This window comes from Anopheles maculipalpis, chromosome 3RL (assembly GCF_943734695.1).
Source record: "Anopheles maculipalpis chromosome 3RL, idAnoMacuDA_375_x, whole genome shotgun sequence".
Classification (NCBI taxonomy): Eukaryota; Metazoa; Arthropoda; class Insecta; order Diptera; family Culicidae; genus Anopheles; species Anopheles maculipalpis.
Genome location: NC_064872.1, coordinates 60,146,243 through 60,164,120, shown reverse-complemented (window position 1 = coordinate 60,164,120; position 17,878 = coordinate 60,146,243). Strand labels below are relative to the sequence as shown.

The window sequence follows — 17,878 nt, the reverse complement described above, 5'->3', positions numbered from 1 at the left end:
TCCACCTCCCCAAAACGACGTGCAACCCAACAGGACACCCGCAGAAGAAGTTGGCGTGTCCAAGCACCATGTGGAGATGCATCACCCTCCTGTTGCCACATTTGGAGTGAAAGTTCTCGCTCAATTCTTTTAGCACTTTGATAATCACTTCCAGCGCCATCGAATTATTGCTCACTAGCCTTCTCGATACCACATAATTGGATAGTCAGTCTGCACTACGAGGGAACGGTCCAGATGGGATTTGAACCATGGTACTGCTTTGTGAAGACCTGTGCCACTGTCGCCTCCTAAACCGGGCCGCCCCATTACTCCATCGACCCGGGCAGCCTCATGCAGTGCCTCATCTACATTAGTTATGCCGATTTTATCTTGATTTTTCCAAAAAGCATCAAGTCAATAAGTACACTGCAGAACCTATCTAATTTGAGTTCTAAAAACAAACTCACCTTCAAAGTACCGTAAATTTCTATTTACTCGTTTGCCTCCAAACCCCACAAAAGCAAACCCACCCAAATTGAGGTGATAATTTTTACTCAATCATGCATGGTAATAATTTTCCATTCCGCCTAGAAAACACGGGCAATCAACCGTGGACGGCTTTGATTTACAATTTGTTCACTCTCAACCAAACGTTGGGCGAAAAGGCGTTGATAAGTGTGAGTGTGTGTGTGAAACACAAAACCACACCACCAAAAAATAAAGCAAGAAAAGAGTAATTTTATTTATTGTACATGAAGACGTTTCTGCCAAAATGTTCGCCTACTGCTCGATTGCCCACTTATTTGACACCATCACTCCCACGGTACGCCTCGCGCCAAAGTCTTTTATGTTTCATCTTTCATTTTCCATTTCAGTATCCTATTTACGGTTAACAGTGCTTGTTTGCGAGAATGGAGTTTTTTTTTGTGTGCCAATGCTGTTTCATAATACAGAAGGTAAATATCGTGGTTTTCAGCAAAATGTTTTCAAGGAGAAAAAAGCACACACAAAAAGAAAGCACTTCTACCAACCAACCTGCAATACATTCGCCTCATGCTCTTATCTTGCGTGTGGCTAATGCGGACTGCAGCATTAAAGCAGCGGAGTGTGAAACTCCTTCAGGAAGTAATGTTGAATACGCTCGTTTCTTGCCACAACATCGGTAAGAAGCATTACGCATTGTTCGACGTGTATCCGATGACTTGAATCGTGTATGAACCTGGTGCTTTTAACGTTAATACTTTCGCTCGCTCGAACTTTCTTTCAAAGCATCTCAAAGAAAGGACAACGAGAGCGTGCGAATTTCAGTGGCCCGGGCACAGCTTTCATTGCGGGTGTTGCTTTATCCGGTTCTATCGTATTCGAGCATTAAATGTACTCCACAATGACAAGTCGGCGGACCAAAAATTCTCACCTCATCTTCGACAAACCAACCGACGAACGGGAAGTTGTGTGTAGAACCATACAAAAAATCCTCCAAAACTCACACACACACACACATGGGAAATCCTCAATCTACAGCAGGTTCACATGTTCGCCAATTATGTACACGCTTCCACCGAGCTAATGCATAACAACACCGTGCTAATGTCTACGGGATCATGTCAGTACTTTGTCGGTGCAAAACTTTCTTCCCATTCGTTTCTTCCCAACGGCAAGAGGCACGCTGCTGTCCTTTGCTGCCTTGTGTCTTGCTTCCTGCATAAATACAGGAAAAATAAAACCAAGCTGCACCTCACCGTGGCACTGTACCACCACTATTCTGTTTGAACGTAGCCCAACGTGCTTCTTACCACCAGAAGAGAAGTTAATGTGATAATACGTTATGCGGAGTCAACCGCACATACACACCGCACAATTAAATGGCGGGACGGCCCTGAAGGCATACGGCAGTCGAACTGCGGCACCGGTAGCCGACACGCAGAGCGAAAGCGAGCGATCTACCACCACAGGCAACACAGCTGCATTTCAGGGATGGCATTCAGCCGCAATGGCGGCCATGTGGGGCAGCGGTTTGAAAAAGCCTCAACCAGCAGCAGGTAACAGATAAGCGAACAAAGTGAAAAGATTTGCTTCATTTTTTTCCTTCCTTTCTTACCTCTACTTTTGCTTTTTCTTGCCACTTTCGCCGCGGCTTACGCTTATGCTTCAAGCTCGGCTGAAGTGCTGTTCCATTGTGAAATGATCTACTAGCGTGCGAGAAAGTAAATCTTGAGCTTACACAAAAGGATAGATGTACCGTTGAAAATTTTCCGAAAAGATTTTGTGCTGAGTATATTAGGGCAATGGGAAGCGATAAGATGAAGGTGAAGGGCGTCTATTTTGTTTGGTTGAGATTTCAATTTAGGTATGAAGCGGGTGTCTCTTGCGCTGTTTGACAATGGTTTGGTAGGGCAATTAAATTGCACAAGTATTTTTACTACGTAATTGAGCCGTAACAATAAAGGTAAGTTTTGATTATAAAATGTAGCAAGAGCTTGCTTAATTTATAATGAAGCAGACGTGCTTTACACAGCTTCTAATTATCGAAAAAAAAATCTCAAAATGCTCAATATTGTTAATTCAATAAGCCGTAATGCTTTGCTTGACCGCACATCAAGCAACTTTTTTTTCACAATTCAAGGGCCAAGACAGAATAGCACTCAACTTTTCTCAGACACATGCTAGGCGCATACGGAAACTAACATTATGCAGAAAGCACACTTCCCGCTGAAGAAATAAAATCTGCATAGAGATGCCCTCTCTTATGCAACTCTACCATCTATCGTACAGAAAAAAAAGCGGAAAAGAAATAACATATTTCGCCCCATAGTCGGGCCAATATCGTGATGCATTGCACCAATTTTCTATGTCAAGTAGTTGAAATTGTACAGACAGAGGGATGAAGTCGGCGTCCGAATCGGGCACGATTGCACTAAGCATATGCACAGATTGAAGCACTGATCGCTCCCACTGCTGCCCTTGGAGAGTGCTTCAGAAGAAGCACACACACACACAAAACGACAAACTAAACAATTTTTGGAATTTTAATTTCATCAGCAAACCTCGCCAGCAAACTCGAGCTGATGAAACTATTATATGCATTTATGCAAATCGATTTTTCTATCCCATTCCAATACCCGCAGTGGCCGACACAAACTGACAGTGCTCAATCATTTAAACTTTAAAATGTAATCCATCAGTCGAAACGCTTCAAAACGCTTCGAGCACTAATTCAAACTCGATTCTTTATCTGTCCCCATTATCGCGATTGTGCTGGAAAACGACATAAAATTCCCCACTGCCTAACTATGGCCGGACTGGAAGCGAGCAGGTCCCTTATCGTGCCAAACACATTATGGACCGGTGAATAATCCATTCATCCACCGGTCAGCAGCCTACCGACAGCAAATCCATAATCGTTACAATTTATCACCGATCAACTTGTATGAAATGGGAGTTGGAATCTTTCTTGCCTTTTTATTTGTATTGTTCTCTTTCTCACTCTCATTCCCTTTCTCTCATTCTTCAAAGCAGCCTCACAAAATCTCTCAAACCCACTCAACCGTACACAAAGCTTCCCTATTGAGCGCGTCAAAGTTATTTTAAATTCAATTATCGGCCACAGCCTCAACGGAAACACCCACCCACAGAGAGGGTCCCATAGCTGCCATCTGATCCTGAGCATGGAACAAAAAGAAAAGAAAATTGCAACCGTGTGCAATGAACGAAAAACGAAATCAGGAGCAAAAAACCAACATTTACCGCAACTAAACAAAACAGAAAGAAAGAAGCAATCAAATCAATCCCGGATACGCACCCAGCGAAACCGGTGCATTGACCGGAAAGCTTGGTATTAAAAATGTATGGCCAAATTTTATTCCGTGGGCGACAGAATATTTATTTAACTGTGTCAATTTGATCTGCGTCCGTTTTGTGGTAAATGGTGAGTTGTCACTAGAAGCGAAATTTTGTGTGTGACCAAAATATAGGTTAAAAATAGGGGTTTGTTCTTTGATTTCGCACCCTCGTGGTTGTTTGTTTGTCCTGAGTTATTCTGCATGAATGGAAAAATTTAACAATTATTGCTACATAGATTCTCATTTCAATAATTTAAACGCAGAATATATCTCTTGCAGGGTAAGAAAAACGCCTAAAGGTAGGCAAATGGCCTAAACACATTCAAAACATATAGAATAAAATTATTATCTCATAACTGTTCTTCGAGTGTTAACATACTCTTTGCATATTACATGGGTCTAGCTAACACGGTTCAATTACAACAAGCACATTTTCAGCCAAAATACATGTTGCAGCGGATAATTATTTCAAACAAAACCCCAGTTTTGACAGACACCTCTCAAAAGAGTCTCTTTGACGAATTATTCGCAGCGGTCATATGGAGGACTTTTAGTTTCTTAGATTTTTTGAGATCATGAAGCAGCCGTTACTATAACGCACTCTAAAAACTGTGCGATGATCTCTTTCAAACAATTCTCTTTTAGGCCATCCCCATGGACAGACGAGGCGTGATAGGCCAAGTTAGTGCGTTCACCAGTCGGGGGACGCCCGCTCGTTTTACAGGAGATTGAAAGAGGCACGAGGTGAATTTGCTCCCAAATGAGACAGGAGAGGTTAGTGCAAGTAGCAGAACAAGCCAACATCAGCAGCAACACAGCAGCAACAACATCAGTGACAGCAACAGTGCAGAGGACGAAGTGCCTCCGCCATCTCTGGATGAGCTTGCCAGCGCCATCAAGCAGCTTAAAAGCAACAAGGCTGATGGTAGTAATGGACTGGCGGCCGAGCTCTTCAAGGTTGGGCCGGAGAGGCTAACCGTCGAAATGCACAAGCTGATCACGAGAATCTGAAAACAGGAAGAATTACCGGAGAACTGGGCGTCATTCACCCAGTCTACAGAAAGGGCGACAGGCTGGAAAGCTCGAACTACCGTGCCATTTCCGTCCTTAATGCCGCCTATGAGATCCTTTCCCTAATACTCTTCTGCAGACTTGCCCCCCCTTGCTACAGATTTCGTCGGCAGCTACCAAGCTGGGTTTGTTAGAGGTAAATCGACCACCGACCAAATCTTCACTCTACGGCAGATTCACCAGAAATGTCGAGAGCGCCAGATTCCTACGCACCACCTGTTCATTGACTTCAAGGCGGCCTACGATACCACAGATCGGAATGAGCTATGGAAAATAATGCAGCGGTACTTCTTTCCTGGAAAGTTGATCCGGCTGTTAAAGGCCACCATGAACGGGGTGCAGTGCAGAGTGAGAGTATCGAACGTGTTGTCCAAATCGTTCGAATCTCACTGGGGTCTGAGGCAAGGGGACGGACTCTCCTGTCTGCTGTTCAATGTAGCCTTAGAATGTGTCATATGAAGCGCGGGGCTAAACAATCATATCCATGGCACGATTCTCTAACGGTCTCTTCTATTTCTTGGCGTCGCGGATGACATTGATATCGTTGGCAAGACAGCAGCGCAAGAAGCAGCGTGTAAGTCGACGGCGACAACCTCGAGGTTGTAGAGAAGTTCTCCTATCTTGGGACTGTCGTAACTTCGGATAACGATGTCAGCAGCGGAATCTGGAGACGCATTGTACGGGGGAATCGTGCCTACTACGGCCTTCACCGTCTGCTGAGATCTAGAAGACTTCGAGACCGCACGAAATGTGAAATTTATCACTATATGGCCATGAATCTTGGACCATGCGGAGGATGCAAACGCTCTTGGCGTGTTTGAGCGACTCATACTCCGGACCATCTTTGGCGGAGTGTTTGAGCATGGAGTGTGGAGGAGAAGTATGAACCACGAGCTTGCTGAGCTATACGGAGAACCGGACACTGGAGGATACGATAGCTGGGGCATGTTATGAGGATGCCAGACTCATTCCCCGCCAACAAACTATTCGTCAGCGACCCCCAGTTCAGCACGAGGCGTCGGGGAGCCCAGCGAGTTCGTTGGCTAGATCAGGTGAAGGGAGACTTGTCGGAGATCGGGTGCCTACATAGAAGGGAAGCTGCAGCCAGGGATCGAGATTCCTGGCGATCTATTGTTGACCGGGCCATGTCACGACAACATGCTCTTTAAAAGAGCAGGCCAACATGAGTGAGTGAGTAACCAGAAACAAGCCCGGAAGGTCAACCTTATTTTTTAGTTACAAAATTGTTAACAAGTACCAAAGTTCTTATGAAACGTATATCATTATATCGTTAGCCATTAGCAAAATTTGGACGAAAATTGTGGATCTAAAAAACTAGTCTTAAAGCTCGGGTGCATGAATAACACTCAGGGCTGGCGTCCTCACGAACACCATACGAACGCCGTACGAGCTCAGTATGATGATAATCGAGCACAATCCACAATCTATTTTGATGTTATTGGTGAGCGACTTGGTGGTAACGGGACAACAGCGCCGGACTTCACCTAGTCGCACATGACATGAATCTAGCTTCTAAAACAAATGATCGATCCAAAAAAAATTAAAAAAGCTCATGCTCATGCTCATTAAAATTAACCCACGGTCGGTCGTAAATAGCCGCTGTATTACATAAAAATCCCATTTTTCCTACGAGAAAAAGTTTATTTATTGACAATTAATTATGACGGTACAATGCCTTATTGTCATACGAGAAAAATTATTTACAAAAGAATTATTAGGATTTCTTCACGATAACATCTTGACTAGTTTTTCTTGAAGCATAATCGAGACTCTTCTCTTTTAAAGAGAGGAAATTGATTCTCAGTTTCTATAGTACCAATAATTTCCCCACAATCGGAAATGTATATATAAATAATATAAAATTATTTGCAACGATGCAACAACATATTTCAAAACCACAAAATAATACATTTTATGCCTCTGACGTAGCAAACATCCATGTACATATTTTAAGTTTTTAAGTACTCAGCTATTTTGCTACACAACAACCAAACTTTGTCTATTCCATTAAGCAAAGCGTATCACAATCTTTAGACCTTAAGACCGAACGCCTCGGGCACTCTTCATCTGCGTTTAACATAAGCAAACTCTCAGAATTATTGAGCAGAAAAAGATAAGATGCTCTTGCCAGTTACTGCAAATCAAATCTGTTCGATAAGAAGCGAAGAACCACTCCGAATCGCCACCGTGCTTTAAGCTGCACGCCATACGTAAACAAGAACACGCCTTTGTCATTGCTTTAACCATCAAAACACGAATCCAATCTTCACCAGCACGGCCAAGGATTCGGAAGCCAAATCGTTTACTACCACCAACAACGACAACAATAACAAAAGGCATCAGCAAAAAAAAGGACCAAACGAAACGGTCTTTTCGTGCAGTGGCTCTAACGGCGACTCCTCAGCAAACAATTTCCTCTCTATCGATATTTATTTATTAGCCAAAGACACAATCACAACGAGGTGCGCGGTGCCAAATGTGTGCAGCAGGAAGCTAGACGCAAAGTGAAAGCTACTCTTGGTGGTGGAAAAACAAATAAACAAACGAATAAACCAGTGCCGGATAGCGCGATAAGAGGCTACGCTGCCACCGTTCGCCCTGCTAATAAGCACAGCGGTGTGACCGAAAGCAAAAATCATTTATTCTGCTTACACTAGCGCAAAGCAACAAGGAACAAGGCCTAAATGGTAAAGAGGGCCATTGTTTTGCTGCCCCCAAAAATGGCTGATAAAATTTCGTCCGATAAAAGTCAAGAATCCAATCCGAACAAATACATTCATCAATTAGCACTCGCCGACCGGGCTCGGGAAAACACCTGAACCCAGCCGGAATGGGTTCCCGAATGATTATCTCGCATACTAATCGTGCCGCTAATTTGCACTGATTCACGCTCGATCCCCTCTCGAAACGATGGGAAATTGAATCAAATGGGTACAATTATATGTTTCCTCAGCGATCCCTCCATTCGCACCGTCACCGTCACCGACTAAAACAGCAAATCGAACTTTAACCGGTCCGTTTTTCCTCGCTTTTTTGAAAGCATAATTAATTCTGCGCAAACGAACCACTGCAACTGCTCCGAAGTAGAAACTTTAAAACACTCACACGCTGAGCACGCCGACCGGTGGCATTACTTCGATCTCGATCGGTTTTTCCTTCAGAACAGAACAAAAGTTAGTTCTTATCACTTTGCGACCATTGGCGGAAAATGGTCCGAAAGGAACATCGGCTGCGATCGAATTAAACTTTTGCCGTGCAAAATCATACCACCAGAAAACTTTTGCACCTGTGCGCCTTATTCTTTGCGGGTATAGGAGTTGTTGGGAAAGGGATGGGGTGGAAAAACTTTCAATTCGGCTTCCTTTTTTTGTGCTCACTTCCTTCCGCTCTAGTGTGCTCTAGTTTCAATTCTACACGAGGCTAATAAGAACCGGCAACCTGAGATTCCCGGGATCGGATTCGAGGTTTTTGTACCAAACACGCATAACTTGGGTAGGTGCTTGGGGATTTTGAAATTAAATTCGATGCGAGGTACTGCATTTTCACAGGTGGTGATGTTGCACGAACACACACACACACACACATAAACCCATGTGAAGTTTGAAATTTTGCTCTAAAACCCACAGCTACCGAATCGGGCTTGGGGAATAGTACCACTAATCCATCCACTCTTTTCACCCGTGACAGGTGTTGACACACGTAAGACTAATGATGACGCACGCCGGTGAAAGTTTCGCGCGCCCGCATCATCTACACAACCGACCGAGATTAAAACTGCAACTGCGAAGGGAATGTACAGCCAAAATCCCTTCGGAAAAGTGGTAGGAACTTCATGCTTCGCAAAGCTTGGCTTTCCCCACCAACCAGGCCTGGTGCCTGTAGTGAATGTTTGAACAAAAGACTAATTTAGCTCTGCAGAAAATAGGATCGATGCGATATGATCTAATGTAATGAAAATTTCGCCCCGCTCACCACGTCTAACGGACGGATTCGAACTTGGTTTCCATGGCAGTGGCGGTTATGGTGATGTGATTGGATTCATGCCGCTGACTCATTCGAACCGCAAGATAACCAAATCGAGGGAGCTTCGGTTCGGTTTTGAGCTGTGTTTGAAGAGAAAAATGTTCATTTTGTGTAAGTTTTTCACATTTATTCTCTTTTAAAATACTTGCTCGTTGTTCAATTATTACCAAGACATAATTTTCTAGGAGGAATTGAAGTTACCTTTCGTACGTTCATCATTTAACTATACGCCAATGTGCTTTCTAAGCGTCTACGTACTATCGCGGTGTACGAAGTTTGAGTTAGAAAATAAGTTGATTGAATCAAAGGCTATGTACTACAAATACAATTTTATGTCCTCAAAATTTTATGGGATGAATGTCACCGAACGACGAATTATTAGAATGGTGAATATCGTCATCTATTATACAAGAAGAAATACTTCCTGAATGAGTTGTTCTAATCCCAACCATATGTTATAAAAACATATTTACGATGTAATTTATTTTATCTTTCATTGATTATATTTATTTATTTATCACTTATATATTAGGTCCGCAAACAAATAACGTCCGTTTTGAAATCGATGAGGCCACTGTGGACTGTGGCGCGATTTTGACGTTTACAAACGTCATAAATCAAGTTTGGTAATGACATAATGAAACTGTGGCAACAGATAAGTGATTATTTCGTGCGAGTAAAAGTTCCTAGTTCTTGAAAATGTTTGATTTTGAGCCGGATAAGCGCCAAATGCTGTTTTTGTTTCGAGCGAAGAAAACGGCAGCCGAAGCACATCGAGAGCTTATGAATGTTTACGACTATGCTGCTCTAAGCGAAACAAGGTGTAGGGATTGGTTTCGACGCTTTTGAAGCGGTGATTTCGCAAGGAAGGAAGGCCCAAAACGTTCGCCGACGAAGAATTGACGGCTTTACAGGAGCAAAATCACTGCCAAACGCAAGAAGAGCTTGCAGCCGTGCTTGGTGTAACTCGTCCGGCCATATCATCACAGTTGAAGGCGTTAGGCATGATACAGAAGGAGGGCAAATGGATACCACACGAGTTGAAGTCGCTGGACATAGAACGCAGACTTTTCATGTGTGAATTGCTGGTCCAGCGGCACAATAGAGAGGGGTTCCTGCACAAAACCGTGATGGGAGATGAGAAGTGGATTTTTTTCGGCAATCCTAAGCGCAAAAAATCATGGGAATTCCCCGGTCATACCCCAACATCATCAGCTCGGCCGAACATTCATAGCTCGAAAGTTATGCTGAGTATTTGGTGGGACCAGCTCGGCGTCATCTACTATGAACTTCTGAAACCGGGAGAAACAATGACTGGTGAACGCTACCGGAAACAATTACTGCGCACCTAATAGATGTTTCCAAATATTTAGCTAAATCAACAACTTTTCAGGTAAATGCGGTTGCTGATGATTCAACGCAATCAGTTGATCTATTAAGCTGGTCATTTTAAGTTCTAGTATTCTATTGCTTAAAACAATAAACATTCATTCGCCCTATGCATTTGTTCGTGGACAAGTTTAGCCTCTATACATCGGTAGTGAGGTGTCATCGACGCTGGTCTTTACACGACAGGACCGAGGTTCACATCCCATCCGAAGCGTTCCTCCGTAATGAGTGTTGACTATCCAACCGTGGTTATAAACATGGTTATAACCAAGTCTAGGAAGCCATTCGATGACCGGTGTGGCCTAGCAGGTCGTTAAACCAAGAAAAACAAGAAGAGGCCTTAGGGTAAACCTAAACCATGTCCGGACAATTATTTTACTTTAAGTCAGATAAGGTATTTTTTTCACGATTTTCGATTATTACGAGGGCTGACAATAAAGAAAGGTCTCCAATTTTTTTTTTCATAGAAAATGACATTTATTTACAAAAAGCGATACACCGTTGGAAGTCCAAGGTCTTGGCTACTTTTCTACATAATCGCCATTTTTTTCACCTTGCGCATCCACACGATGAACTTGTCTATTCCGGCAGAATACCACTCTCCGTCCGCCTCGCGCAGCCAGGTGTTGACCTCTTTCTGAACCGCCGCTTCATGTGGTCTTCGGTCAGCTGTTTCGGCACCCATCGGGCAGAAACTTTGTGATACTGCAAGTTGTTCACAAGGATATGACGGATTGTTTCGCTGCTGCACACTCCTCCAAGCTTCTCTTCCAAGTCCCTAATTGTCGCACGGGGGTTTTTGAGCATTTCTGCCTCCACTGCTTGAACAATCGCATCCGAGACCGACGGTCGGCCACTTCTCTCCTCGTCGTGAACATTAGTGCGCCCGGAATTGAACTCGCGGCTCCACTTACGCACGTTTTTTATGTCCATACACTTTTCCCCGTAAACTTCAACTAGTTGACGATGGATTTCAATAGGTGTCACCTTTTTCGCACTCAAAAAACGTATTACAGAACGCAATTCGCACTTGGACGCTGACTCGAGGGGTACCTCCATCGTTGACGGCTGCTCAGCCAAGACTGAGCGGTCGGGGAAGCCTCACCCAGCAGCAAAGTGGTAGTGGGGGAACCAAGGAACACGGCGGTGTTGCCAGATTTCGCCTAGCGCGTGATCCGGCGAAGTTGCAGCGTTGGAGACCTTACTTTATTGTCAGCCCTCGTATTTTATGAATATGTTAAATCGTACAAATCGTAATTTATTTTTCACCTCCTTTCCTAAAGCAATCTTCTCTCCCCCGTACGTAAAAGAGTTTAATAAACTATACTTACTTTCATAAATTCTATCTAAATTACTCACTGCAAGGTACGTAGTAAAACTGATTTATACGCACATCAAACGCCAAAAGAGGCTGTTAAAATAAATCGTCACACGCAAAAAACGCCAAACAATCCGAAACAAAAACGCACCGAACACACCTACCGCTTTCGACACGGGATATAAATTAGAAATCATCTTCAGCCTTACCTATCCTGATGTTTCAACCGGCTCGAGGCGATCGTCCGTAAGAACCACACACCAGGAACCGTCCCAACAATGCTTACTGCTTAACGCTTGACGTAAGAAGCGTCCTGTGCTGTAAAATAAATATAACCCACAGTATCTGAGCGTACTGTCGAGCGTCAAGGTACAATTGGCAACAATGGTCCACACCAACAAAAAAAAGCATTACGGAAAACCCACCATCAGCAACCTTTACCTTGTACCTGACCTTCCCTCCAGCACCGTGAGAAGTGAGTGAAAATATTTAACCGAAGACAACACGAAACCCTCTCGGTGGAATGTTAATGTCATGCTTCGAGGCTAAATTGTGCCAGGGAAGAAGGGTGTAGTAGCAGCACACGACAATGCAGAAAAAAAAATTCGAACGAAACTGGAAAATAATAGCAAAGTACGTAACGGATCCCTTTCGGCTTAAGCCTTCGCGGGAGTTAAGACATTGGGTGGTCTTAAGACATCATGCTTCGAAGGGTAAATGGGCTGAGCTTTCTCTCGGGGGATGTTTTCTGCAGCTCGTTCATTCGTTGACGATGGTAATAATTCACTACGTGAATCGGTATCGTGCGTCAGGAGACTGGCAATAGTCTCGCGCAATCTGAGGCTTAGTGGCGTGGAGAAGGGAGAATTGTTCTTATGCATAGAGTTAAAATTCAATTTCCATTGAGCGATAGTGATTTTTTGTAAGCTTTTCTCGGTTGTGATTCGTGCGACCAAGAATTAGTGGACCCCTAATCCGGCTCCCTCGAGCGTTCGAAACGTAACAGCTAAGCTCTCAGAGCCACCAATCATGCTATGAATAAGTACAGTTAAAGTGTGTTTTGTAAATGGACTAACCTTCACCACCGCCAGCTGATTTCCAAAACACAGCAGTCTAGCTGTCGTTACCACAGCAAGACCGACCGCCGCGACCCAACCGTACGCCCGTTCGGACGTGTTGAAATCCGTCTCAACGTTTCCAAAGCTACATTAACATCGATGCTGCATTATCCATCGATTGATTTTCAATGTAACAAGCAACACTCCAGTTTCATAACTGCTAGACACTTTGCACTGCTCTTCCTGCTCCTTTGCTTCACTTCCTCTTTCTTTGCTCCGTTCACGAACGGAACAGGTCTATAAACGGTGAAACTTTCCTCAAAATCAATCGCAATACACCACACACAAACTCGCGTCACCGCGCTCGGAACGGACGAGAATTCGTATGCTGATGATTTTTTCGTGTTAATGGACACGTTTATATTAATGCACCTCATTTACTAGTCGCGAGGCGAGTATGATGCTACTTTATGCACTAATCACTACACCTGTAACTTCACTCTCCTTCTCTGCAACACACATTCTGGTACATTTGAACTATGATGTACTTCCCAAAACTCCAGCAGACTAGCACACTATTTCGTAGAACTCTTTTTTTGTGGGCGTTTTATAGACGCTTAGACGGTTTCGACGATGCGCCCCCCAAACTTTCACATCAATCACATTCTGGCGCACTGAACACATTCGCACTCACACACACAGACACAAACACAGATTCAAACCGACACTCGCTACACCACAGGAACCAACGACACAACACATTTACATTTTAGGGCATTATTTATACATTCACTGCTTCATTAAAACCTTTCCGATCGAACGTGTACGCGTGCCGTGTGCGAGTTGCAAACCCGATCGGTGGGAGATGTAATCTAGAAGGCAAATATTTTTACCACCTTTTCATAGCTTTTCCCAACCTGTGAGGGGGGGGGGGAGAGAATTGGTGCAAACGGAGTGGCAGCACCCAGGGAAAACTACCACCGACAAATCTTCCGGACATTCTTCCCAAAATCTCCGAATACTGTGGCGAACGAAACCTGGAAACCCACCAACGAACCACCGCACGCTAGTACACTGTTTAGTGGTCTAGCCGTGCTACTGTTACTGGGCTACATTCTACGTCATCAACCCAGAACGCCCGTAACACCAGCGCCGAAAGAGCGATCCTACACCAGGACAGTGGCGCTTTGTCAACCCCGAAAGCTTTCTTCATCTAACGATTATTATCCTTTTGAATAATTTAAAAGCACCGAGCGCCACTACCCGATTCAATAGCAGCGAGGGAAGCTTCCCTCTGTTTTGTCACTTCCTAACCAACCTTTGCCTGTCAGACCCGCTTTCAACCATTATGTCCAGCGTTGCTAACAAAGTTAGGCCCGCATACAACACACCAATCCGGCGCACACACACGCACGCACACACATATAGTCCGCTGAACCGCAGTTTGCTACACTTACATTCCTTCCGTTTCCTCCAACCCTTCCCAACCCGTACACCCAACCACAGCCTCACTTCACAGCCGCTGAGAGTAAGGCACCAGGCGCCTCCACGGAGCGAACGAACGGTTACTATCTTTTCCCAAAAAAAAAAAAAATCACGTCACCCGTGTTTCATCACGTTTACAGCCCATCTCACAACGTGCGTATAATTCCGGCATGATATTTCCGCGACACACGGTGCAACACAACACAATAAACTCTTCAGAAACACACGCACGCGGACGGACCTTGTGAAGTTTGCGAAAGAAAACGGCGGCACGCGTCGAATGCACGTCTTGCCCGCTAAGGCGGGCGCGTAACGGTTTACACGGATGTGCACCCTTAGGCGTAAGGGTCACGGTTTCGTGGGCTTTGTCGAACCACACATTCACCTTCGCGCGCACACAAACGCACACACGCACGCAACGCACACACACACCGAGAGTACACCACCGATCCGATACGTTTGACGTCCCGACGAGTACTGAACGTTCGCTACTGCTTTTCTGCTGCTGCCACTGCTTCAAACTTCGATTGAGAGTCATCCCATTCAACATTCCGCACGGAGAAGAAGGCTGCAAACCAGGCCAGGCCCGCGCGCAAAGAACGGACATCGATCGTTCCAACTTCCAACTGCTGAAGAGATACGATTCGGTTAAAGGCTGTAAGGGTAGGTGAGCCCGAAATCGAGAGTTCTGCTGGTTTGATTCGTCCTGCTTCGCACACAGCACACCACACTGTAGTACGCGAGTAGGTGTTCATTCGTGCGCTGAGTTCCGATGAACGGGTGGATGAACACTGTCCGACACTCGCGCACGCATCGAACACGGTGTGGTGGGCGAGTTTCGTCTCCAGCTGGTGTGCTTGCGACGGTAGTTACCCTACAGTCTACCTCCTGACCTGTTGATTCTGATTATCTGCTTCTATTTATCTTATCGCTAGCGCGATGACAATGCACCCGGTAGCGTAAGGATGCGGTGGCCACATGGTAAACTGTAGCGTCTGCAGAGCGTCATGTACGAGTGGTATTGTTTGAATTTGTCTTCCGAAAGTGTTTGTGTGTCTACACGTGCAAACCCTTTGCTAATAGTGCGCTGTTTACTGCGGGTTAATCGTTTCATTCGTATCGTGTATGTACGGTACATGTCTTGTTTAGTGGATGTTTTTCATAATTAGGAAAAAGGATTTAAAATTTGAGTTTAAATTAGTAAACAAATTGAATCAAACGAACCTCATTTTGGGGGTAAAATTATTTCGCGTCTTGTATAATAATTATTTTCATATTAAATGTTAATGTAACTGTTCATTTTTGTCATTAATAATTTAGTGAATTGACAATCTAGATATACCACAGCAAATACAACTGATTCCTTAGACATATTTCTGCTTTATTTATTTATTTATAATTAATCATGACTATGATTATGAATTGTCAACACCGCTTGTGTTGAATAAATTTTATAAGCATACTGATAAGGCATTTCCTCCTTATACTTTGCCTTATCCCGGGCATACTCGGTTATATTTCTGCTTTAACTTAAGTTAGCAATTTGGTTCTAAGTATATTTGATAAAATTTTATTTTATTAATCATTTAAATAGAGTTCATATGACACCGACAAAACCGCATATAAGCTGGCATACTTTTAATAGCATGACCATGTTCTATCCACACGGATCAGGCGGAGGGAATCCAAGTGGACTTAACTATAGGGATTAAAACGCGACTTGAAAATAGTTTTCCCACGACAGTCCGTGAATGAGTCCGGGCTGGCGGTAATGCAGTAACTTTTGCAGTACTCTCTTGAGACTCTATTAAGACTGTTCACGTTCTTTCGTCTGTCCGAGCCATTACGGTTTGGTTTACTAATGTTGATTAGTAGCTTCATTTATAATATCTGATTTAATTACATTATGTTGTTGTTGCATCTCGACAGCACATCATTTTTTTCCCAAGCTTTGAGCTCATTTCCTTTTTTTCTTCTTTTGTTTAGCTTTCAACCTGTTATGATTGCTTTAGCTGTTCTTGGAAAGTATAATTTTTTATTTGCATTGGCGTTTTTACATTCACTACTCAATATCATATACATAGTTATAGAACAAGAAGCAAGCTTTGTAGCGTATCTGCTAAACATCCCCCTAGGATATACATTATCTCGCATACAACAAGCGTTACGTAGCATCGTACGGTGAGCAGAAATTCACCAACTTAACAAATAACCTGCATTAGCTATTTTGACCAAGCGCACGCCTTAACATAAACATTCAACATACTGACCAGCGCACCCAGCTAACGAGTGACGCAAAGCAATATGATACCAGTTCAAAACAACCAGCGAGTCCAGACAGTGGTCAGCAACACAAAAACACAAACAAGTAACTTCATGCATAGCAAGCATATACATCCATCGACGAATGATATCCGACACATTTCTTGCAAGTGCAGCAATCGATCGCACCGCGACACATTTTGTACGCACGTTAATATATTTGTACAAAATGCAATAACAAAAAGATAAACCTATTAGGAATAATTTTTGGTTATAAAAACGAGCAAAAACTGTTGTAACAATATGGTATAAATAAAGCGGTCTAGGAAGCCTTCCAGAGAGAGCAGTCTAGAGAGAAGGTACAACAAGCTAAACCTTGCGTTCAATTCTTTCCCCCTACCCAAAAAAAAAGGCCTCAAACCTCTAACATGCCTGTAAGGGATATTCCTTCTGAACATCCAAAGTCGCCTGGCCGACTTGCTCCGTCGATGAGCATCGAGAATCCCCCTATCCAAGGTAAGGCCTCGATGTCTCCAACGTTTCAGTAAGGAAGATTCTCATCTAGAATCTTCAGAATGCCTGGACAGTCAAATAGAAGAAAGATATTGGTCCGCACAGCTAGCAATGACGTTGTTCCGATCTCGTCGCGATTGTGAGTCGGAGTAATTACTTCTTCTCTACCACATGGCGACTGTGAATACAATTCTTCTTCACCACCACATTTTAAATGGAGCAAATAAATGCAACTCCTACAGAGCATATGAACCTCATCTTGCCAGGAAAATACGTCTAGGGAAATCGATCAGATATTCTTGTTGGAATGCATGAAACAAAATTACAACAAAACCAGTTTCGCGGCATTTTTATTTATCACCAATCATTGTCAAATTACACGCACAATGATTTAGAAGAAAGCACGTTCCTTCTTGATTTGCCGTTATAAATTCCTTGTGGTGAAGGAAACTATTTTCCACCCCGCTTAAGAATAACTCATTGACATTGATCTTCACACCTACTTCGACTGGTGATGGGAAGGAGTAGAGGCAGGCGGCTAGGTCAAATTTATTCCCATGCCAGTTAACAAGCTGTAACGACGATGCTTCCTGTCATTCCGAAGGGATCAACAACGTTATGAATGTTTTGTTTTCAAATTTGCTCCCCAAGATTGCGAATCCCGCGCACGACCCTAAAATTCACATGCAACGATCTCACATACACACGGAGATCACTCACAAGTTCTCAATCTCTCGCTCTCTCTCTCTCTCTCTCTATCTCTGTATATTTCTCTCCTGTCATAATCGCAAATGGCGAAGAGCAAGCGGTGATGCGTAACAAAGCATCAACAACAGGTTAGAATGTTCTTGCCTGATCGCATAACATATTTAACACTCATCAGTCTTCGGCACACCGAGCACACCATGCAGAGTTATATT

The 17,878-nt window shown here is 43.7% G+C and overlaps 1 protein-coding gene across 6 annotated transcripts in view; it reads right to left on the bottom strand.

Moving 5' to 3' along the window:
* LOC126561502 (2-oxoglutarate dehydrogenase complex component E1) overlaps window positions 1–17,878 on the bottom strand; it is a 189,470-nt gene that overhangs the window by 56,632 nt on the left and 114,960 nt on the right. Inside the window, exon 10 of one of the 6 annotated variants that reach the window (XM_050217692.1) lies at window positions 3,522–3,535. The exons of the other annotated variants lie outside the window; for them this stretch is intronic. The gene's annotated coding sequence lies outside the window, so the exon portion shown is untranslated. Of the gene's footprint in view, window positions 1–3,521; window positions 3,536–17,878 lie in introns of those variants that run through there. 6 annotated transcript variants of the gene reach the window in all.